This window comes from Rattus norvegicus, chromosome 8, assembly GCF_021556685.1.
Source record: "Rattus norvegicus strain SHRSP/BbbUtx chromosome 8, alternate assembly SHRSP_T2T, whole genome shotgun sequence".
Classification (NCBI taxonomy): domain Eukaryota; kingdom Metazoa; phylum Chordata; class Mammalia; order Rodentia; family Muridae; genus Rattus; species Rattus norvegicus.
Genome location: NC_141541.1, coordinates 54,317,377 through 54,340,746, shown reverse-complemented (window position 1 = coordinate 54,340,746; position 23,370 = coordinate 54,317,377). Strand labels below are relative to the sequence as shown.

The 23,370-nt window shown below is 49.9% G+C and overlaps 1 long non-coding RNA gene across 2 annotated transcripts in view; it reads right to left on the bottom strand.

The window, feature by feature from the left end:
• The window catches only part of LOC134480043 (uncharacterized), a 37,335-nt gene extending 13,985 nt beyond the window's left edge, over nt 1–23,350 (bottom strand). Inside the window, exons 1-2 of one of the 2 annotated variants that reach the window (XR_015627633.1) lie at nt 23,226–23,350; nt 22,456–22,728 (exon numbers count right to left, since the gene is read on the bottom strand). This is a non-coding gene — a long non-coding RNA (uncharacterized LOC134480043). Of the gene's footprint in view, nt 1–22,455; nt 22,729–23,225 lie in introns of those variants that run through there. The other variant, XR_015627632.1, reaches the window with a different exon arrangement.
• Nucleotides 23,351–23,370: the final 20 nt, after the last annotated feature.

Below are 23,370 nucleotides of genomic sequence, written 5' to 3'. Positions count from 1 at the left end.
CAGCTCTCCATAGGAAAGGGAAATTTAATAGACAGTTATGGTTGGGTGGCTGACTAAAACAAGGAGATCAAGTTGTAGGAGAGGGAGAAGAAGACAGTGGAGGGAATATGAGGAGAAACAACTCAAATTAAGAACTCTTTGAAGAGATTGCAGAAACCTAATACAGTAGAAGCTTCCTAAAATATATCAATATATTAAGGTAGTCTAAATGAAATCGCCAAACAACGGAAGAGACAAGGCCCTAACTAGACATCCCTTGTCACCACATGAAGCTTCTACATCTGAGTTATTGTCCAAAGGACTCCCTATGGGAACCCTTCAATAACCCAAGCTGTTGCCAAGACTACAGGATTTTCTCCACAAACTGACAGCAAGGCCCCATTGCTGAAGCCCACACAACTCATAAAACATGAAGAAGTCAAGCTGGTGCCCACACGGAGCCTTTACCCCTACGTTTCAGTCTTCTTTTGGTCCAGGAGGGTACACTACAGGCTACCAAAGAGAATTATAAACACCAACCAGTCATAACGTCATGTGAGAGTCATGGCCTCTCCTTTCTTCTTCTTAATTTCATCTTACTTTTTATTTTATTTATATTTTTCTCTCCTTCTCATGTACATTATGACTTCCAGTCTAGTGTTTTTATGGGATTCCTGAGTGTGCCAGCAAGAGGGTCTCTGCATCTGTATCTGTTTCTTGTGTCTTTTCTTGGGTTCTTTCCCATCTGTTTGTTTTGTCTTACTCCGATGTGTTAGTTTTAGTTTCCTTATTTTATCTTATTAGTATCACTTAGGAGAAGAAAGGGGTGGATCTGGATGGGAGGGCCGGGGAGAGAACCTGGGAGGAGCAGAGAGAAGGGAAACAATAACTAAATATACCCGTGAGGGGGAAATCTATTTTCAATAAAGACAAAAAAAAAGAGGAAACCCCTCCCCTAACAATGAGCCGCATCTGTCTTTAACTCCATCTTCCTCTGTAGTGAGATATTGCTGGGAGGGGAGACATCTCCGTCCTTGGCACTGTATCTGTATTTCTGTCTGCATCTCACCCAGTTAACGTTTATTTCATCTCTTTCGGGCGGGTGGCCTGAACTCACTATGTAGACCAGGCTGTCCAGGAATCACAGAAAAATGATCCTCTGCCTCTGCCTCTGCCTCTCTGCCTCTCTGCCTGCCTCTCTGAGCCTCTGCCTCTGCCTCTGCCTCTCTGCCTCTGCCTCTGCCTCTCTGCCTCTCTGAGCCTCTGCCTCTGCCTCTGCCTCTCTGCCTCTCTGCCTGCCTCTCTGAGCCTCTGCCTCTGCCTCTCTTCCTCTGCCTCTCTGAGCCTCTGCCTCTGCCTCTCTGAGCCTCTGCCTGCCTCTCTGAGCCTCTGCCTCTGCCTCTCTGCCTCTCTGCCTCTGCCTCTACTTCTCTGCCTCTGCCTCTCTGCCTCTCTGCCTCTGCCTCTACTTCTCTGCCTCTGCCTCTGCCTCTGCCTCTCTGCCTCTCTGCCTCTCTGCCTCTGCCTCTGCCTCTCTGAGCCTCTGCCTCTGCCTCTCTGCCTCTCTGCCTGCCTCTCTGAGCCTCTGCCTCTGCCTCTCTGCCTCTCTGCCTCTGCCTCTACTTCTCTGCCTCTGCCTCTGCCTCTGCCTCTGCCTCTGCCTCTCTGCCTCTCTGCCTCTCTGCCTCTCTGCCTCTGCCTCTCTGCCTCTCTGCCTCTCTGCCTCTGCCTCTCTGCCTCTCTGCCTCTGCCTCTCTGAGCCTCTGCCTCTGCCTCTCTGCCTCTCAAGTGCTAAGATTAAAGGAATGAACCACCATGTCAGACTATGAGCCAGCCTTCAAAACCCAGACAAACCTGCCTCATCCCTGCTCACTGCCATAAACCTCTCTCCTAGCTCCTACCCAGCCAGAGTCTCCATCTTCCCCAGGAACATTCATGTTATAACGGTGCACCTGGGTGATGTGTCCCTGGCTCTTCCTGGCACACAGAAAACTTAGCATCAAATGAAGAAATGCAATGTACTGTCGTGTTCTGGATCAGAAACTGCAGTTGGGGAAAGACCCTTAGCTTCCATAAGGCCATTACCAGTCAGTATAAGAGGCAAGGCCAGAGAATGATCCAACTGTGCTCCCCACCCTGGATTCTCTCACTGACCCCATACCTCACTACCACCACTAAATCAAGCCAGAAGCCACAAGCTCCGTGCTGGTAACTTTTGTTGTTGTTTTGTTACTTTGTTGTTGTCATTGTTGTTGGTTTGCTTGTTTCTTTGTATCTTTGTGGCAAGATCTTGGCTAGTTCAGAGTCTAAACTCACTATGTAGCTGAGGGTGACTTTAAACATCTTCTTGTCTCCACCTCTCAAGTACAGGGATTTATGGGGGTGAACTACCACACCCAACTCAGTACTTTTATTAAGCACAGCATGTACCACACACCCAGAAGAACATAGGAATATAGATGCAGGCTGAAAAGAACACCAGCGAATGACCTGCCTAAGCCCCGCCCCCAAGCCTAACCCCTTCCCCTATCGCAAGTTAACCACCACCACCACCCCACCTCAACCCCCTACTCCCCACCCATCCACCCACCCCACCACCACCCACCACCCACCCCCACCCCCGCTCTGTGTCAAGCACTGCCTTTCTGCTTCATGTTTGTATCCTTTTTCTGAGACTCCCTAACAATGTTATTTATTGTCCTTTGCTTGTGGTGAGCTGTGTGTTTGCTACTCCATTTCCATGATCCAGAGTCCATGATCTCGTCCCTGTTTACCATTCTTGCTCATCTTCCCTGGCCAGTGAACCCAGAGCAGCTGCTTATAGAAAAGCCAACCACAAAAGCAGGTGGAGTCCCCCCCATCAGAAAGCACCAGCCCTCTCCTGAAAGCCACTTTATTTTAGGCACTGAGTTAATAGCGTACAAATGACATCCACAGTAATGTGGAATTAGCATATGTCTTCTTTTTTTTTTTTTTCCAGGAAAGAATTTTGTATGTGTTCGAAAAGTCAACTTGTTCAGGCCCTCTTCTGACAGGGCTGTTTTGATTCCAGTTGTCTGACAGCAGGTGATCTGACCTTGTGTTTGGAGGCTGAAAAGAGGCCCCGGGAGAGTTCAAGAGAAAACAGGCTCCGAGGACCTCACAAACCCCTCCCCCTCTTCTCCCTGACCAGCCCTTTCTGAGGTGGCTTTGGCCCATAGCTGCCCTAGCCCAGGGACCCAATGGCAGACAGAAGCAGACCTACTTTGGTTTCCATGACAACTGCAGGCATCAGGAGGCGGACCAAGTGAGCCGCAGCCAACAAGGCAGCTGGTTTGAAGGGTGTTGATCTCTCTGAGGACCAGCAAGGCAGAACCGCTAGGGACCAGCAGCTACCGAGCCAAAAAGGAGCCTCCGAGTCTGGGCCTGCACAATCCTCAGGGACCTGTCTACACAGCTCAGCCACTCACCTGTCACCATCCTTCACCTACCCACCCGGACAGACACACTCGGAGCAAAGCACATCTACACACCAGTGTGAACACACACTCGCACCTAAAAAAAAAGCATAACAGACTTGTACCCCAGACCCACCTCCCCCTACACAAATACAGCCCCCTGCATGAAGTGTTCGTTCACACCTGGATCAAAAGAAGCACAGACAGAGAGGATCCAGGCACACACTCAAGATGCACACGCCCATTTACACAGGTGACACGCCCAGGAAGTTCACTTTATCCTGGTACACAGAAACCCGTTGTACCAAGCTTCGACGTCACCTAGGCCTTCACGAGGACACTCTCAGAGACGTATATCCAGATACAGGACATGTCCTCCAAGTGCCGACATGAAGCACATGAGCCCGTCCTTTCTGAACCAACTCAGAAACAAGATTGCTGTTCCCACGGCTATAGCTGAAAGACAGAGTCCAACAAACGACACATGGGCACACACCCTCCTTCTGCTTCGGAGCCATGTCCCCCACGGAGGCAGCCCTTAATCCTCTGTTTGTTAGTGTTTGTTAGTGTTGTTAGTGTGGTGCACGGTTCCTCCAGAAATGCTAAAAGGACAGACATCTCAGCTCCTGTTGTTAAGAATTAAAAATAAGGGGCTGGGGATTTAGCTCAGTGGTAGAGCGCTTACCTAGGAAGCGCAAGGCCCTGGGTTCGATCCCCAGCTCCGAAAAAAAGAACCAAAAAAAAAAAAAAAAAAGAATTAAAAATAAACAGTGTGCTGAAGCAGGGTATGGCGGCACGTGCCTTTGATCCTGGCACTGTGGAGGCAGGGGCAGGTGGATCGCTGAGAGTTCAAGGCCAGCCTGGTCTATTTAAAAATTAGTACTAATAGAAGCAGGCTGACAGTCTCACAGAGCCACAGCTCTTTAAAACACTTAGTGTACCCCGCACTCCCATAGACTTGCTCCAAAATGCAAGGTGGGGCCTGCCGCTTTGCACCCTAAAAAGGAGGGCAATGCCCAGAGCATGGAGTAGATTCCTAGACCGCAGGTCCTCTCCTGACCCACTTGTAACATCTGACAGACATAGCCTCTGTCTACAGAGGCCATTGAGAGCCCGAGGTCACAGAAGCTTCGCGGAGGGACGTTTCGTTCATTTGGGTAAAACTCTGAAAATGCAAGGACTGCTGGCGCCATCTCAGCCTCATCCCGGCGGTAACGTGTGAATCAGTGGCACACTGAACGAGCGCGTAGCACACCCGTGTGCCCGTGTGTTTTTACAGCAACGTTAGTCGTAGTCACGATTGCCAGGAGTGTTGGCTGTGTTGCTTGCGTACTCTCGAACTGGTGAGGGAAATAATTGTAGGACGATGTCCTCAAATAATCTAGAACTTAAAATTCTCAAGGATACCACAGAAAACCACAACCAATCCAAATGCACTTGTGGAGCACAGTCAAAACAGATACGTCTCTAAGACAACTCCTGCAGCTAAGGCTGGGGGACCACTGCTCGGGGAGAAGGGGCAGTAAGGTTGTAAGAGCCAGCATGTCGGGGAGTTTGCTGTGACACTGGGTCTCCTAGAAATGTCAGAAGCTGCACCCATTAAGGCTCGCCAACATGGCTGCCTAGACATGAACTGAACAAGGATGGTTGCTAATGTGCACTGGGGAAAGCCCATGAAGCCTCAACCCTGTGCAGCCTCAACCATGCAGGCAGCTACAGAAAGTCAAGAACAGGAAGTTCTTCCCCAGGGAAGAGCACACCAACCGGTTATCCAGTACCAAACGGTCAGCCCTGTAAACCTCCACAGAGGTAACGTTACACGGACTGCACGGGTTTCATTTATGTATTTTGGAGCACAACACACAATTACATAACAAAGATGAAGAAAGAGGGGGCTGGAGAGATGGCTCAGTGGTTAAGAGCACTGACTGCTCTTCCAGAGGACCTGAGTTCAATTCCCAGCAACCACATGGTGGCTCACAACCATCTGTAATGAGATCTGATGCCCTCTTCTGGTGTGTCTGAAGACAGAGATGGTGTACTCACATACATAAAAATACATAAATTAATAATTATAAAAAATAATAATCTCAAAAGAAAATATATATTGTTTTAATTCTCAGAGTTATTGGGATAGACAGTCTATCCCACAGGTTACAATTTAGTAGTTACTTTTTGGGTTTGTCAGTAACAGTATTAGCATCGTGGGGTGCTGGACAACACAGTTTCCGATCTACCTCATTTGTGTCCCTAAGCAGGATGCAAGAGGAGGAGACAGTGCAGAGCTTAGCAAGCCCCAAGTCTGAGGAGCCGCCACCCAGGAAGAAGGTTTGGAGAGCAGCTTTGGAACTTGGAAAGATGGCAGCCCAGGAAAGGGAGAGAGGATTCTTAAGGGAGCTAGGCCTGAAAGCACAAGTCAATGTAGTCAGATACTGATGTCCAAGGAACTGTGTAGAGCAGAGGGGGCAGGCCTATGCAGCTAGGCTCCTGGGCAGAGGGCAGGCAAGAGCAACAGTGAACCAAGGTCTCTCTCCCGCCACAAGTCAAGGGTTTTGTCACTAGGGAATCACCAGCTGTGGAAATAGGTAATGACTTGCTTTTGGGCTGGTAGTATAGCTCCGGCGGTAGAGTGCTTGTCTAAGCTCTGGCGTTCATCCCCAGGACCTGAGAAATTTGGCATGGAGGGGCAGGGCTATAAATCTCAGCTGTCAGAGAGGTGGAGGCAGGAGGATGATAAATTCAAGGTCTTCTTTAGATACAACGTGACTTTAAGGTTAGCCTGGGCTACATGATACCCTATCTCAAAATCAATCAAGGAGAGAAAGGAAATCAGATAATGAAAATATCCCAGGTAGCCAGACAGTAGACATCGAAGCGGGGCCCACCCAGGAACCTCATGTGTCCACAGGGACAGTAGATTTTTGTCCAGACATGAACAGAGCCAGAGAACCGGTGACACCACACACATCTAGCTCAGAGCCTGACCCACCAAAGGCTCTACATAAATGTTTCCTGAACTGCGCGGCGCCGCGGGGTCACGCGAGGAAAATGGAATTAAGAGTCGGGTGACCCGAAGGGCTAGTTCAGGCCTGGTATTGACTGGTTCCTGGACCTCGGCCGGAGATTTAACCTCTCTTGTTCTCGATTTCCACGCTGGTAAAGCGAATCCGATAATGCCCTGACCTACACGGCTTAGCTGCTGCGGGGCTGCAGCAGAATGCTGGACTCCGCCAGGCTGGAGTCATGCTGGCCGATCCCTCCAGCGCCCAGGACTCACCTTGCTCGGGGACCAGATGCGAGGAGAGCTGGCTCAGCCATCAGCAATTACCTGCGCCCCCACCCAACACCTGCGCTCCACTTTGGAGTGGGCAGATGGTGCAACCTCCCAGCACCGCCCCACTTCCTGATGCCTGCCTAGACCAAACGCGCAGCCACCGTGCGCTCTTGTGTAGCCAGTCCAAGACTCCAGCACCAGAGCCTCAGAGCACAGCCCGAAGATGGAGGACAAGAGTAGTAAACCCCTGCTCATTGCAGGCCTCCAGCTTCAGCTCCTCACTAGGCCTCTCAACTGTGAACAGGTAAGAGAGCTAGCTGGGCCCCCTGCTTTTCTTGTAGAGAAACTGAGACTCAGAGAAATGAGGTGGTTTGCAAAAGGATACATCTAAGTCTCTCCCAGGTCACTGCTACTCTATCTGGAGCTACAATAGTTCCAAGGACTACTCTGGCAAAGGGGTCTAAGTGTTGCTTGGGGACTGGGGATGGTTTGCACACGCGGACACACACACAAACACACACACACACACACACACAATTTGTGCCTTCCAAATAATTCAAGGTTAGTGGTGATCTGAGTCAAGCCTAAATCAGGATACAATGATGATATACAGTTATATACAAAATCCTATTTTTAAAAAGCGTTAAAAGAGGCCCGGCATGATGGCTCAGTGAGTAAAGGTGGGGATTACAGACATGGTCTATAATCTCCACACACAGACTGAGCTGGGAGGATTGCTGTAAGTTCAAGGTCAGCCTACTGTTCTCACTGTCACTCTCTCCAGACACACCAGAAGAAGGCATCGGACGGATCCCATTACAGGTGGTTGTGAGCCACCATGTGGTTGCTGGGATTTGAACTCAGGACCTGTGGAAGAGCAGTCAGTGCTCTTAACCACTGAGCCATCTCTCCAGCCCCATAGTCTATGGTATTTATTGAAACTGACTCAGAAAGAAAGGAAGGAAGGAAGGAAGGAAGGAAGGAAGGAAGGAAGGAAGGGAGAAGGAAGGAAGGAAGGAAGGAAGGAAGGATGAAAATTAAATAGACCAGGTCGCTGTCTCAGCACTTAGAAGGCAGAGGCAGGCAGAGCTTATGATTCAGGCTAGCCTGGTCTACAGAATTAGTTCCTGGACAGCCAGGGATGTGTAAATAGACCCTGTGTCTAAAACGACAAACAACGCTAGAGAGATACACGGTCAATAAAAGCCATGCCCTACAAGAAAGAGAACTTGCGTTTGACTCCCAGAAGCCACAGAGAAAACAGGGCACGGTGACATATTTCTAATGCCAACACTAGGAAGAGCGGAACGAGGTGGGTCCCTGAGGTTCACTCACTAGCCAGCCATCGTAGCCTAATTGGTGAGGTCCAGGTCAGGGAGATCTCAAAAAGCAAGGTGGTGGGGCTGGAGAGGCCACTCCGTAGCTAAGAATGCTTAAGGCTCTTGTAGAGAGAATCAGGGTTCAGCTGGAACACTCATACCGTGACTGACACACTTGTAACTCCAATTCCAGGGGACCCTATGCCATTTTTCTGACCCCCTTGGGCACCCGCACACACAGAATACACATAAACGTATGCGGGTGCACACACATACAAGTAAATAAAAAAATAAATCGAAAACACATGCACGAAATAACATCCAATGCCGATACCTGTCTCCTCTTACACACACACCTATCTGCCTCCTTACAGATCCAATTGGAAGTTGGAGAGGGGGTTCAGTCTCTCAGAGCACTTGCCGAACAGACATGAGGCCCTGAGTTTAGATCTCATCACCCACCCATAACAAGCCAGGCTGGGTGCCTGCCATCCCAAACCGTGAGGGTGGTGAGGCAGACGCAGAAGAATCATGGGGCTTGCTGACTGCCACACTAACTGAAAAACACAAGCTCCGGGTTCAAGGAGAAATCCTGCCTCAAAGGAATAGGGCAGAGTGCTAGAGGACACTGGGCATCCACCTTTGACCCGTGTGTGCACCTGTGCGTGAGCACACATACATGTGGGTACACACACACACACACACACACACACATATCTCTATATAGACAAGAAATTCAAATATCCAGGTGTCCCTATTGGAACTACCTAAACCAATTCAAATGTCACCAGTTCCCAACTGGGTCAAATGTCACCAGTTCCTTTTCACCTTTCAGAACCAACTAAAGACCAAGCATGAGACCAAAGGAGACCAACTCTTGGCCAAGAGCAGGAGAAGCAGGCAACATACTCTAGAATCAACTTCTCTAGATGCAGGGGCTCCAGAAGTTATGGCTACAGGGTAAGAAAACTGGGGGGGGTTAGCAACAGACTGGTAATGAACAGAATTGTGCGTTCTTTCTGGGAGTGGATAGAGGTTTCCCAGGAATTCTGGGGCCACTTCTTTTGGCTCCTTTGATGGTTTTTCTAGTTGCCATCGTAGCAATCATCAACTGTCAGGACACTGGAGTATGTCATTTCGTGTGAGGATGACATTATAATTAAGTTCACAGTTATCTGGCAGCCATCTTAGAGGCATAGAAGAGACACTTCCTGCCTACAGACTTCTTGTCCTCAGAGACTGCGGTGGCTAATCTCGATTGTCTACTTGACAGGATTTAGAATCACCATGGAAACAAGTCTCTGGTCACATAAGTGAGGGACTATCTACAATAGGTTAGGGGAGTTAGAAGACCCACTCTAAGTGTGGGCAACACCACTTGTTCCATGGGCTGGGGTCATTCTGTGATGGAGTTCTGGGATTGAATGAAAACAAGAGAGAACATGGGTGAACACAAACTTTCTCTTTCTGCTTCTTAACTGTAGACACAACGTGACCGTTGCCTTCAGCCCCTGCTGGTACAGCTTTCCTACCATGATGGACTGTCTCCCCTAGAACCCTGAGCGAAAACATACCCTTCCCTTTCTAAGTTGTTTTTGTTCGTTATGTTTGTAGCAGCCACAAGTAACGGGTTCAGCCACAGAGCACAGGAGAAATGCAGCTGGGCTGTCTAGGTCAGCTCTTTTCACAACCCAGGCTGTTGAAGGAGGCAACTTTCTTTCTGACAGAATGGTTAAGCTCCCCCACCCCCACCCACCCATCCCTCCTGCTGTGAGTTCTTCTCCATCTTGAGTTTCAGGGTTCAGTGCAAATTTGAGTTCTTAGCTAGCATGTGTCAAGGAGTGTGCTAAGTTGCTCCCTCCCCATCTCTCTGCTCACCCCAGGAGGTGGCTACTCTGTAGCCCCATTTGACAGATGAAGCTGGGAAGCAAAGGACCTGTGACAAAGGGACATTGCTCCCCTCTGCTACCCTGCCTGAGCTCCTGAGGAGAGAGAAGGATTTGTGCTCTCTCTCCTGGCTGCTCCAGCAGAAGGGCAGGAACTAGTGCCACTGCTCTTTGGAGTCCAAACATCTGAGTTTGCACCCACTCCCACATGCTATTGCCTGGGCAAGCCATTTGTCTGTCTCCTGATGGGTAAAAGTGAGGACCACGCTGTCTCCCAGCTTCTATGTCATAACGGGGGCGGGGGGGGGGAATTGAGACGCATTTGTCTAAGAAGAGAAAGATGGCTTAGTAGTTGAGTGGTTGCTGCTCTTCCAGAGGACATGAGTTCAATTCCCCACAGCCACATGGGGCAGCTGGGGGGGGGGGGATCAGATGCCCTCTTCTGGCCTTCTTGGGAAACTGCATGCATGTTGTGAACCCACATCGATACACAGTACACATGAATTAAAAATAAGTCTTTAAATAAAGAGAGAGATTTGCCAGGGTGACCCTGAGCTCGATGACCCACGTTAATCCACTGCAGCTGGAGCCCAAGAAACTGGAGCAAACGAGGTGGTTCCTGCCACACCTGGGAGGGGGCTGAGTCTCTCCAGATTCACGAGCTAAGTTCAAGTCCTCAGATCTTCCATCAGGCCTGGAGTCACTCTGTAAAATGATTTGTGAAGTGACAAGCAAAAATATATTACCAATTTAAGAGTGTGATTTGCCTGCAACTTTTTAATCCTCCGGCTGTTGTTGAATAGATTAAAGTGTCTGCTTTGATCCATGCATTTAGATGGAGACATAAATATAGCGATCACTTATTCTCCCAAGCCGCAGGGATGGGTGTCGTGCGGTGTCTCACAGGCTTCCGACCCCGCCAGGGTACGGCAAGAGAATGACCTTTTTGCCATTCAAATCTCTCTTGCATTTCAGCCCTGACTTTTCAACTCCTGCCCAGGCCTATCAGCAGCCTCCTAATTCGATCACTGCTCACGCTGGGAAACAGTCACCAGGAAGGAGGTCCCGGGTGCAGGCAGGAAGCAGTGGCCGCACAGCGGCCTGGTGCTTGTGTGAACTTCCCCTGGCTCACCAGAGCCCTGCAAAAATAAATCTCCGGAGAAATAGATTTTGAAGAGGAATTCGGTACATAGATCTTCTGTCAGCGGAGCAGACTCTGGCTCAGCCGTTTTTCAGGCTCGCTGCGTATCCAGAAATACATCTATTTTTACATGGCTCTCTAGCGAGAGTTCCTCTTGCCCGGAGGCGTAGGAGGCCGTGGAAGGAGTCAGAGGATGAGCGGAGAGAGTTGCGGGGACCCGATGGAGGACTGGGAGAAGACCGTGCAGAATGCTGGTCTTCCCGGTTTTCCTACATCCACGGGCGCTCGCCTACCGGTTCCAGCCCCGTCACCAGGCGAACTCTGTGTGTCCCTCTGCCCACCGGACCCATCTTAGTAACAGGCCTGTTGTCCCCGGCCGAGACAATACACTGCGGCAGTTTGGCGCGCGCGCACAAAGAGCTGCAGCACCGCCCGGGGCTCGCTGTTTGTTCTCGGCCTAGCTGTCGCGGCGAACAGCAGGAGCCACGGACCAGATGGCTGGAAGGAGGTGCGAGCCGATCGTACTAGCAGGCAATTAGGCCTCAAACAATGGCCCGTGAAACGTCAGAAGTGGCAGGGAAGGGTCGTGGTGGAACTGCCGGGTAACCACGTAAGGATGGCGCCAGGAGCCCCGGAGACAGTTCTTGCTTGCTCCCGCAAGGCCCCTTTGACAGAGGGAACACGCAAATGACCTTTCTCCCCAGTGCCCACCCAGACTCCTATGAGGATAAGGGAAGGCTAAGGGGAAGCTAGAGTGTAGATGGTGAACCCCAGGTGTAGATCTGTAGAGTGCTTTCATCGAATAAAACCAATCATGATGATACACACATGCAACCCCAGAGGAGGTAGGGGGAGTTCAAGATCATCCTTGGCCACCTGTATAGTGAGTTCGAAGCCAGCCTAAGATATAGGAGACCTCAAAAAAAGGAGGGTGGGAAAGAAAAAGAAAGTGCGTGCGGGTGCGGGGGGGGGGAGGGGGCATTAAAAGAGAAACAGGAGAAGGAAACAGTGCTGGAGAAGGAGCAGTGAGAGAAGACAGGGAAGGTAGGTGAGCAGAGAAAGAGCAGAGAGAAGTAGGAAATGCCCCTCCTGGTGGCTGCTAGCAATCACGAGAACCCCACACCCCATAGATGCTGGGGTTAAAGTGAGGCTAAGAGATGGCGACACCCACCCCCTTGGCCACCACAACTAAGAATTATGTAGAGTAATTAATCAAGAGCTAATGAGAAATGTGTTTTCTCTCGCAGCCTAGCCCCACATCATATTCTTATTAGCTGAGGTTATTACAATAGTAATCATGCGTGCTCCAGGCGCAAATTGGGTTTTTTGCTCCACTGCCACCAATTTAGAAAACCATTAATGGCGAGATAAGGCCCCCGTGGCTCACACCAGGCCAAGCCTAGGAACCTGCTGCCGACTCTCTGCTCACGAACCTACGCCCATGCTCCAGGGGGCGCTCGCCCAAGCACCCTGGCTCTTCTGGGAAGAAAAAGAGTCAAACACTTTCCTGGAGGTGCTGGGCCTGGGGGAACCTTCCATCTTTCTCAAACGTGAGTCCTATACAGCAGTCACTTGGACGAGACAACCTCATGGAACAAAACACTGAAGCCAAGTTTGCCACTAAAGCCAGAACACCACAATGTGCCCTTGAGTCCTTCCCCTTCAATCCATTCAGCTAGAAACGCTTGGATGAATCTATGGCACCCAAGCAGAAGGTTACAATCAGATGCAAGCCCTGAAACAGGTTCCCACCAGTGAAAAGACTGGACTCATGAAGATCAGAGGACGACTTACAAGAGTCAATTCTTTCCTTCCACCTTGAGGGGTCAAGGGATTGAACTGAAGTCATCAGGCTTTGCAGGCAAGAACCATCACGGTAGGCAGCAAGGACCCTTACCTACTGAGCCATCTCCATTATCCCTGGTGATAGTTTCATAAGGATAAATGCACTCGACTTTTTTATGATATTCTCAAAGCAAAGATCGTCTCCCTGTGTGTGTGTGTGTGTGTGTGTGTGTGTGTGTGTGTGTGTGTGTGTGTGTGTGTGTGTGTGAACTTATATGTCTTTTTATGTACAAAAGATGGATTCCGACTGGAAGGAAAAGAAACAACACCAGGAGTTACTTCTCTTCTGTCCCCTTATGGGATCCTGGATCAAACTCAGGTTGTCAGGACTGCATGGAAGTCTCTTTACCTGCCGAGCTTCCTCGACAGCCCCTTTTCCTTTTTCAACACGTTGAGACCAAGTACATCCCTGGTTCTACACAGTGGTATATAGCAGACAGAAAGAGTTAAGAAACAACAGCAGTTAAGTCCTGCCTTTTTCATTTGTTTTTTTGTTTGTTTGTTTGGTTGGTTGGTTTTGTTTTGGTTTTCAAGACAGCCTTTCTCTCTGTAGCTCTGGCTGTCCTGAAACTCACTCTGTAGACCAGGCTGGCCTTGAACTCACAGAGATCTACCCGCTACCTCCTCCTGAGTGCTGGGATTAAAGATGTGGACCACCATCACCCAGCTTAATTATTTCTATCACTCATTATTATTTAATTAGTATTATTTAGTTCCTTGAATATGTTCTTCGCAACAATTCCCCCAAATAATTCTCTACTTCGTCTAGTAGAACAAAAGATTCTGAGTTTGAAGTCTGTCTACTGATCCCTGGCTTTTTGTTTTGGGGTTTTTGTTTGTTTTTATATACATATTTATTTTTATTTATGTATATGTGTATGCACACATGCATGCAGATGCCAGCTGGGGTCAGAAGAGGGTGTCAGAGCCCCTGGAATTACAAGTGGTCGTGAGCCACACAATGTGGGTGCTAGACGTGGGTGTCTGCTAGAGGTGGGTGCTAGACATGTGAGCTAGATGTGTGATCTCGGAATAAAATTCAGGTCCTCTGAAAGCGACAAGCACTCAACCACTGAGCTATTCCTCCAACCTGTCTGTCTGGTTCTGAGAAAAGCATTAGCCTGTCAAAGCCTCCATTTCTTCATCTGTAGAATGGGACCGTACTTCCATGGCCTTTGCAAATCCCCAAAAACATAACACCCCTGTGTGTTTTAGTAACTACAGAGCATTATTTGAGATGCAGTATATGCAGAAAGGACTTAACTGGGGACCTCCCTAAGGATGCCTGAGAGACCAGAAGTTGTATTACAAAAGAGATTAGCCATTTGCTGCGAGAGAGACGAGAGAGACGTGAAAATCCTACAGGTGCATGCCAGGCAAGAGGGATCCTGGCCTAGAGGTTGCCTGTCCATGCTATGAGCATTAGGAAGAGACTACTTCCACACAAGCATGAGTAGACTGGGGGAGGAGATGGCCACCTGAGTCTGAGAAGACGATGACATATGGGATGAAGGTGGTGGGGGCTTGGGGGGGGGTGTCTCCTGCATGGAGTAGCCCAAACAGAAGCCTGGAGACGAAGCCACTGAGGATGGGAAGCAGCCTCCGTGGATCTAGGGAAAACACAGCTGCCAGGCCTTCCCATCTGAGCCATCTTCCTCCTCTGCCATAGCACAACCTCCTCTACTCTGATGTCATCTGGGCACAGCCAGAGAGTGGCCCAGCCAAGGGGACACATGGAGACCCTTGGGCCTAAAACACCCTTAGCAAGAGCACCCACATGCCCACCTAGTGTCCCCCTCTTCCACACCTCCTCAGCCGGGCTAAGGTTCAATGCTGCTGATTAGCAGCAATCAACTCAGCTACCCCCAACCCTACCCCTCACCAGACCCTGACTGACTTCCTTTCCCGCCTGTGGAGAAGGCTCAGCCGTGCTGCAGGCTGGGGGCAGATGGCAGAGTGGGCTGAGGTAGACAATAGGGATGGGGCAAGAGGTGTTCCGCTCAATATTGAGTTATAAACCCAACAAACTGGAGATCTCTCTAGCACCCATCTAGCCGAGCGTCTGGGATAACATATTTCTAGCTAGGTGGAGCTTTTGCCTTTCACACGGAGTGCCATCCGTTTGGTCTTCACACAGTCCATCAACAACCATCATTTAACGACTATCTCTCTTCCTTGGCCAACTCTCACTCTAAGGAAGGCACGGTCATGTATGCTCAGCAGCTCACACAGGGCATAGAGGTGACATTCAGCAAATAGACGAGTGGGTGGAAATATAGATGAATATAGGTCAATGAGTAGGTCAAGGGATAGGAGGTGAGTTATCCCATTTTACAGAACAAGAAACCGAGGTCAGCCAGGAATGATGACTGACACCTGAACTCCAAACACTCGGGTGGCTGAGGCAGGAGGATTAGTATGGGTTTGAGGTCAACCTAGGCTCCACAGACTGTCTCAAATATTTTAAAATGTAAAGGAAAAAAGTGAGGGAAGGAGGAAAGGAAGAAGGGAGAGAAAGAGAAGAAATAAAGTCGGGCAGTGGTGGTTCACGTTTTTTTAATGGTGCACTTGGAAAGCAGAGGCAGCTGGGTCTCTTAGTTCAAGGCCAGCCTGGTCTATAGAGTGAGTTCCAGGATAGCCAGGGCTACACAGAGAACTCTGGGAGGAGAGAGAGAGAGAGAGAGAGAGAGAGAGAGAGAGAGAGAGAGAGAGAGAGAGAGAGAGAAGAGAAGAGAAGAGAAACTGAGACAGAGGAAACATGGTTTACCCCAAACTAGACATCTAGAGGCAGGTCAGGAGCAAGTCCCCACTCACCCACCCTTCTGTTCACTACATTCCCAGAAGCTAGCTCCCACCTCTTCAATCTCAGGCTGGCTGCTATGACACCCATCTCTCTGAAGGCTGAGGTGATGAGGGAAGCCCCAGACTCCATGTTCCTCCCTCACTGAAACCCGAGGGCTCACATGGGGGCCATAGCATGAAGGTCCTTGAGATCACAGATCTCCAGAGAAACCAGGAATATTAAGCACACAGGACTGTCCTTCCAGTAGGAAGGACCAAAAACCCATTTGTTCTCCCATCTACAAAGCTGAGGCCTGGAGGTGATTTAACAGCCTGGTGATCTGTGTCCTCTGTTGGACCAGGCCATGTGAAGCTTCTACAACCAGAACCAGAGGTGGCTAGTAATTTAAATGACTCTTATAGCCAGGCCCAGGGTGGCTAACAATCCAAGTGACCTCTGTGCTATCTCTATGACTGAGCCCAGGCCAGACTCTGAGGCCCTTAAGCTGGCACAGGTCACCTATCTCTAGAGCCCATCTTCTCGGAAGAAATGACATGGACCCTGCATTGAGTTTCAATGTAATTATGTGTCCTTGTGCAGTGGGGATGGTATTACGCCAGGAAACTTTTGTCCAAATTATATTGTGCTTAAGTATGTTGGGGATAACCGCCTGTTAGACTCCCTGAAGCCTGATCCGGGTTGAGGAAAACGATCTGCACCAGGTCTTCATTCTTATCTTTTGGTGTGTTTCACTGCCCTGTATGAACCTGCAGGGACAACCTCACTGACATCCCTGTCTCACCTCTCACCTGTCTCACTTCCTACGGGCCCGCCGTGCCTCCTGCACTCCTGCTCCTGTCCCTGAACTATGAGAGCCTCCCACCGAGTTGAGGCCCCTTTGCCTTCCACTGAAAGCCCTTCCTTAAGCACCAGTTCCTGGCATCACCTCTATTCAGCCAAGATCTCATGGCTCTGGGCAAGCATTTGGCTCCCCCTATGCCTGGAATCCTTTCTTTTTCTCTCTGTTCTCTCTAAAGCTTCTGGTTTCTTGGCCCAGAATCCTTTTATCTCCAATCCTAAGTGGGTCTTCAACACCATTTTGGGATTTCAGGAACTTGTGTACATTTGAGAGAAAACAGCCCATTGCTAAAGGTATTCTTGCCCTCCTCCCTAAAAAGCTTACAACTAGCTTCCCAGAGCCCTCACACCACCTTCTACCCAGAATCATGCAACCTTTACCACAGAAGTCACCACAGCACCACAGACTTTGGGTTCCTTCCCCAGGGCTTAGCATGATACCAGAACCAGTCCTCTTTCTAGCCAGTCTCCTCTTAAGGTCAGAGCCTGGGGCCACCATGGCTTTGCAGGTATCCACGATGACCTCTGGACACCACACACACTAGATGTTATCAAGCTATGACCAGTGGGAGGTCAGTGGGTCTGTAACCGTAGCAGGCAGAACTGGGGACCTTGGAAAAGTGAGCTCCCACGGAATCTTGTTAACATCTTTTGATTCAGTCAGTCATTCAATCCAACCCTCTTTATGTGTCCTGTGTATCCAACATGAGAGATAGAAAGATAGATAAGATATAGTCCTCTGAAGTACTAGGGTTCTTCCCAGTATATAGGAGAGACCACTGAAGTCCACAGTTAACCCCTGTCAGTAATTTAACAATTAATTGGTCAGTCAAGGAAAAGAATAAGACAGAACTCAAGGGTTGTAGCTTCTTGGGTTGGTTCAAGAGCTTGCAATGTGCGCTTCACTTTGTGACTTCATCAGCACCCTTTCAAATCAGCCTCCTGATGGAACCAACCGGCAGGCACACACCTATGGTACCAAGTATCTGCTCCCCACCCCCCACCCCCATGCAAACAGGGCTCCTGACAGAAGAAGGGGGGGAGGGAAGCCACACCTATGGTACCAAGTACCTGCTCCCCACCCCCCACCCCCATGCAAACAGGGCTCCTGACAGAAGAAGGGGGGGAGGGAAGCCGGGAGCTACAGCCCGTGCATGCAAATGAGACAGCTGCATAATTAACATCCAACAGTTTCATTAGGAGATGGAGCTTGGCGGCTGTTTGTCTTGGTTCAGAGAATACGATCTAGCACGGTTCCAGCCTTCCTAAAGCTAGAGGTGCTGCCCACCTCCGCTGCTGGGGGCAATGCTTGTTGCTAGGAGAGGTTGCCCAGGGCAACTTTGGTCCTATCTTAGAATGGGTTTTCCTGGACGGCTTCTTACCTGGGATGATGAGCCTATGGTTGTCACACAAGTCCCCTCTGCTCAGGCCTCACCCAGGCTTTGGTGTGGGAAGGGAGGTGGGCACCTCAGAGAGCGAAAGGAGAATGCCCCTGTAGCGGAGTACCAGCCTCAATCTGAGTTTTGGCTTCCCACCACCACCACACCCTCCCATACCCTGGAGAAGGGTCAGTCTTCTCTACTCTGAGAACAGACACCTTGTTTCCAGAATGGTCTCTAAGAACTGTGGGACACTGTATGTCCCTCCCTGAACAACTAATGTTTTTCTAAAAAAAACTCAGGAAAGTAGGGGACTGGGCAGCTCCTTGCTAAGCCTTCTGGGACCTAATGTGGGTGTGCCCCTCACCCCAATTCCATTCTAGTTTGCTTTCCTGTTGCTGTGATAAACTCTGACAAAAAACAATTTGGGGGAAAAGGGGGCTTAAACTTTTATTTCACATTCCACCATTCAGGGTCATGAGGACAGGAGCTCAAAGCAAGCACATGGAGGCAGGAACTGAAGAGGCGGCCGTGAAAGAACGCTCTTACTGGTTTGCTCCCCATGACCTGCTCTGTTTGCTTTCTTGTACACCCCAAGACTACCTGCCAAGGGGTGGTACCACACCGCCAGTGGGCTGGGCCCCCTCATGTCAGTCACCAATCAAGAAACCATCCCCACACACAGCCTTGCCTACAGGCAATCTGGTAGAGGCACCTTCTCTGTTGAGGGTCCCTCTTCTCAGATGACCCTAGCTCGAGTCGAGTTGGGAAGAAGCAGAACAAAAACCTAACCAGCCGAGTTACACGGACAAAGAGCATTATCTCTCAGAAGGAATCCTTGCAAACCTTCAGGACCTGCCTCCGCTCCCCTTTCTGGGACCACCTCGGCACCCCACATTCAGCCTGGGTTGTATCCACATCTGACTACCCCCATTCCCTAGCATGAGTGGCCTCTCATGTCTCTGCTACTCATTCCGTTATGATGGGTCCTCTTGCCCCTTCTCACCTGCCTGCAGACTCCTCTACATCTTTCAGAGTTCAGCGTAGATGCCCCCTCCTCTGGAGAGCCTTCCTTAACACACCCTCCCTACTCCTCCATCCCCTACAAAGCTAGCTATTTTCTTCCCTCTTTTCTGCATAGCATATGCCGTAATTATTATTTTACTTGATTGACTCTGACCATGAGCGTCTCACCCCTTGAGGGCAGAGACTGTATCTTCCGTGTCTCTGCATCATTAAGTCCTGGGCTACACTTCAAAAGTTTGCCAGATGAGTAAGTAATAAATCTTTTAAGTTGAAGACACCTGTTACAGGTCCTTAACTCTTAACATTTCAACCATTCAGAAGTTGATTTCCTCACTAAATCTATGTCATATCCCTTCACTGGAGAACGAATAGAGTTGGGAAAGGGCCCCTCAATAGGACTGAGGTTATGAGGAACCAACAAATGGCCAGTCCCAGCAGGATAACACCCTAGGCTAGCTAGCACAAACCTCTCCATTGTTCCTAAGAGCTGAAGCAGCTAAAAGGACCCATGTGCCTCTCAACCTCTTTGACCCATCAGAATCCTTCACATGCCCTCCCACCCCAAGCTCCCGCAATTTCTCCTCTCCAGCTCGAACCAGGCACAAGGCAGCCATAGCACCATAGAGCGCTCCTCTTAAACTTCTGGCCCTTGTTTTCCAGTTTTCCTGGGGTGGCCATAAACTCAGGGTTATGGTTTGAATATGCTTGGCCCAGGGAGTGGCACTATTTTGAGGTATGACCTTGTTGGAAAAGATGTGTCACTGTGGGCGTGGGCTTTAAGACCTTCATCCTAGCTGCCTGGAAGTCAGTATTCTGCTAGCAGCCTTCAGATGAAGATGTAGAACTCTCAGCTCCTCCTGCACCATGCCTGCCTGGATGCTGCCATGTTCCCGCCTTGATGATAATGGGCTGAACCTTCGAACCTGTAAGTCAGCCCCAATTAGATGTTGTCCTTATAAGAGTTGTCTCAGTCATGGTGTCTGTTCACAGCAGTAGAACCCTAACTAAGACACTCAGTTAACAAGGATATTAGCAGTCGATTACCTGGGGTTTCACTGTAATTGAAAAAGAGCAACAGTCATGTGGCTATTTTGGCTCCCCTTCCTGCCTCCCATCCCTGAGGGATGGAAGGAACAAGACTTCCGTCTACTCACAAGGCCAGCCAGGTCTTCTCACTCAGCTTTTCTCCACACACCCACACCATATACACAACTCAAGGGTGATATCTGGGGCTAAGTCACCCCCATGGAGCAAGCTGCCCACAAGTCTGCAGACTCTACAAGAGAGGTTCAGCGACAGTGAGAGAAGTGTATTTCATGTTTGAGTGTATGAGACGGGAGGGACAGATCCTAGGCCCCACACTCCCTCGTCTGTGGATTCTTAACGTTCACCGTGGTGTCATTCCACAGCCAAGCCCGGCTCACACGCATCAGCTTGTGAATTTCTAGTCCCAAGTTCACTGTCCCCAGAGAGACTTTGTGCTCAGTGTTTACAACTCTTCTTGCTTTCACCTCCCTTGGCCCCTCCCTGAGGAGTTGGAGCAGAGAGGGTGTGGAAGGCAAGACCCTACCTTTAGCTGACATTCTAATCCAGCACCTACCACTCCTGAGGGAAAGATACCAGGTGTCACGAGGTGGTCACCCCTCCTTTCCCGCAGAAGGCCGTGGCCAGTGTCACCTTACACCCTCACATGCACACGGTTCAGATCCTCCCTCTCCTGCCGTCTCTCCTTCAGTGGTCAGAGCTCATGTCTTTCTTGCAGATGGCTATGACGTCTGGGTGAGGACCAGTGGAGACCCCACCTCCCACTTTGTCTGTCTTCACAACGAAGTTGATGTGAGCTTTCAAAGCCAATTCTAATTATGCCTTCCACAACATTAAGTCCTCTCTTTACTGCCCAGGTCCTCAACACAGACCAAAATCTCCCATAATAAAGCACAGGCCCCTCCACTCCCCAGTGTAGCCTTCCCCCAGCCCCTTGACCATCTCTGAACTTCTTTTATTCTCTCACCCCAGGGCCTAGGCTTGTGCCATCCTTCATCTCTGGGATGAAGGTAGGGTCATCCTTCATCCCAGTGCTCCAAGGTCCTGGACACCAAGTACTGACTGCACCTCTAGCATGCGATACAGAGAAATGAGGTCTTACCTAGCAAATAGAATGGATGAGAATGAGGAAAGGGGGTAGGAACGTCCCATGGAATTGTAGGCACTTCCCCATCTTATTTATTTACCTGTGGCAATTCCATTCAAACCCTTGCCTTACACAGATTAGGCAAAACCCTGGGCTATCCCCAACCCAACTTTTGTAAAAAATGAACAGACCCAGAGAGCTGCGACAACTCAGCCAAGGATGAGATTTATACCACATCCCATCATCCTTAGCTGTCTCAGAAGAGCCCAGGAAGACACTAAGGCAGAAGTCAAGGATGGACTGAGAACCCAGGAGGAGTCCAACCAGCAGGGGCAAGAGTAAGCAATGGCCAGTACTAGGCTCTAGAGAAGGAAAACTCAGCTAGCAGCTGCGCTTAAACGGCTTACACACACACACACACACACACACACACACACACACACACACACACACAGAGCTCCAGGTCTAGCCTTGGAGCCATTCCCCTAAGGCCCAGGGATTTACATAGGAGAGCAAAGATAGCAGCCATTCACCCGGTCCCAGCCCCATCTGCCAGAGACCAGGGATCAAGGTAGGAGGAAGCTGTGGCTGGTAAAATTTTGATAAAAGTATGTCAGTTGGACTGAAGCGAAGACTCAGTTCGCAAAGAAGTTGCCTTATATGCACAGGGACCTGCGTTCAAACCCTGCAATCAGTAAAAACGGCTTGAGTGTGGCACTTGTATAAGTCAGCATAAGAGACAAATAAAGGAGGGTCCTTGGGGCTGGCTGGCCAGTCTGTCTAGTTTAATTAGTGAGTTCTAAGCCAGTGAGAGATGTTGTCTCAAAGGAGGTGGACAAGTTCTCTGAGATGACACCAAGATTGTCCTCCAGCCTACACACACAAGCACATGTGTTCACAGGTGTGTATACACACATGCACACTCGCACACACACACACGCACGCATGCACATAATAGGACCCCCTCTGTCCCTTCACTAGAACTACTTGCTTGTTGGACCAGGATATCTCCACATTTCTGTGTCAAGGAGCCTCTTTTCTCTCCTGACCCAGGCCAGAAGGTGTAAGAGACAGGCGGTCAGTGGTCGCGGCTTGAGAAAAGCAGTGGGACTGCTTGCACAGCATCTGCCCCACATGGTGGCCAACCTTTCTTCCTCTTCCTGCTCAGCCTATTCCAGTGAGGACCCCAGGGTAGTGAGAAGCAACTGGAGAGGAAATGAGGAACCAGCAGACAGCTGGGGTGCTGGCCACGTCCTCCCCAACCCTGGCAGCACAAGCCCCATCAATGAGTGCTAATTAAATCCCCCTAATGAGGAAAACCGGATGCAGGAGCTGGCTCCTCCATGGCCTCCCCGGCCCACCGCCCTTGCCTCTTCATCGGACTTATCGCTCGTCACAGGATGTTTACAATAATTTTTAATTTGTGCAATTATTAATCACTTTTCTATCTCCCTCATTTGCATAATAATTAGTCATCTCACTGTTTGGCATGCCTGTGAATGACAGTGTTTTAAATTGAATTAAGATTTTAATATTCTATTTTCCTGCTTTCTTCCCCTCCACGCGCTAATCAAAGTCAGATTTGGCAGCCAGAGGGAGGGTACGGAGGAGGTTGGCAGGCACTGGACTTGGCCCGTTCTGTGCTCCTGAGAACCGTGCTGAGAGAGGGGCCTGTGGAGAAGGCAACGAGCAAACACCCTTACTCAAAGCTGAGGCTGAAGGGGTTAACCCAACCGAAGCTAATTGAGCAGAGGTAATGAGTGAGGAGTGGGTAGGGGCAGCCAGGGAGGGAGGAGGGCCACAGGCTCAGGAGCACCAGAGAGCCAGAAAAGTGCTTTTCATTTACTTTCCTTTCCCAAATAGTCTGCTTTTTGTAAGGGAACACCAGAGGGGACATTATAGGCCAGCCATTGATCCCCAGTTAAGCTAGGTTAACTTTGATGGCTCTGAGTCCCACAGGTAGGGAAGGAGACTGGAGCAGCCGAAAACCCATTCATTGCATCTCTTTCAAGGTGCAAGACAATTCTCCGGGGCTGACTCCGGAGTCTTCTACCACCCCGCTTCTCCACACACCAACAGGTCCTCTGCCCAAGTTGGGTGCCTCATGGGTGGGGAACAGGGAGTAAGGGATTTCCACCGACAAGGGACAGCAGACAGGCCACGTGTACCTTAAATTAGAGGCAGCTGTGGGTCTACAGATCACTTTCTAACCCTAAATCCGCCTTCTAATCACGCCAGGGATTCAGCCTCGGCCTGGAGGAGGGCCTGTTCCATCACTACCTCCCTTTGGATTGCCTTTCGTGTTGCCATGGT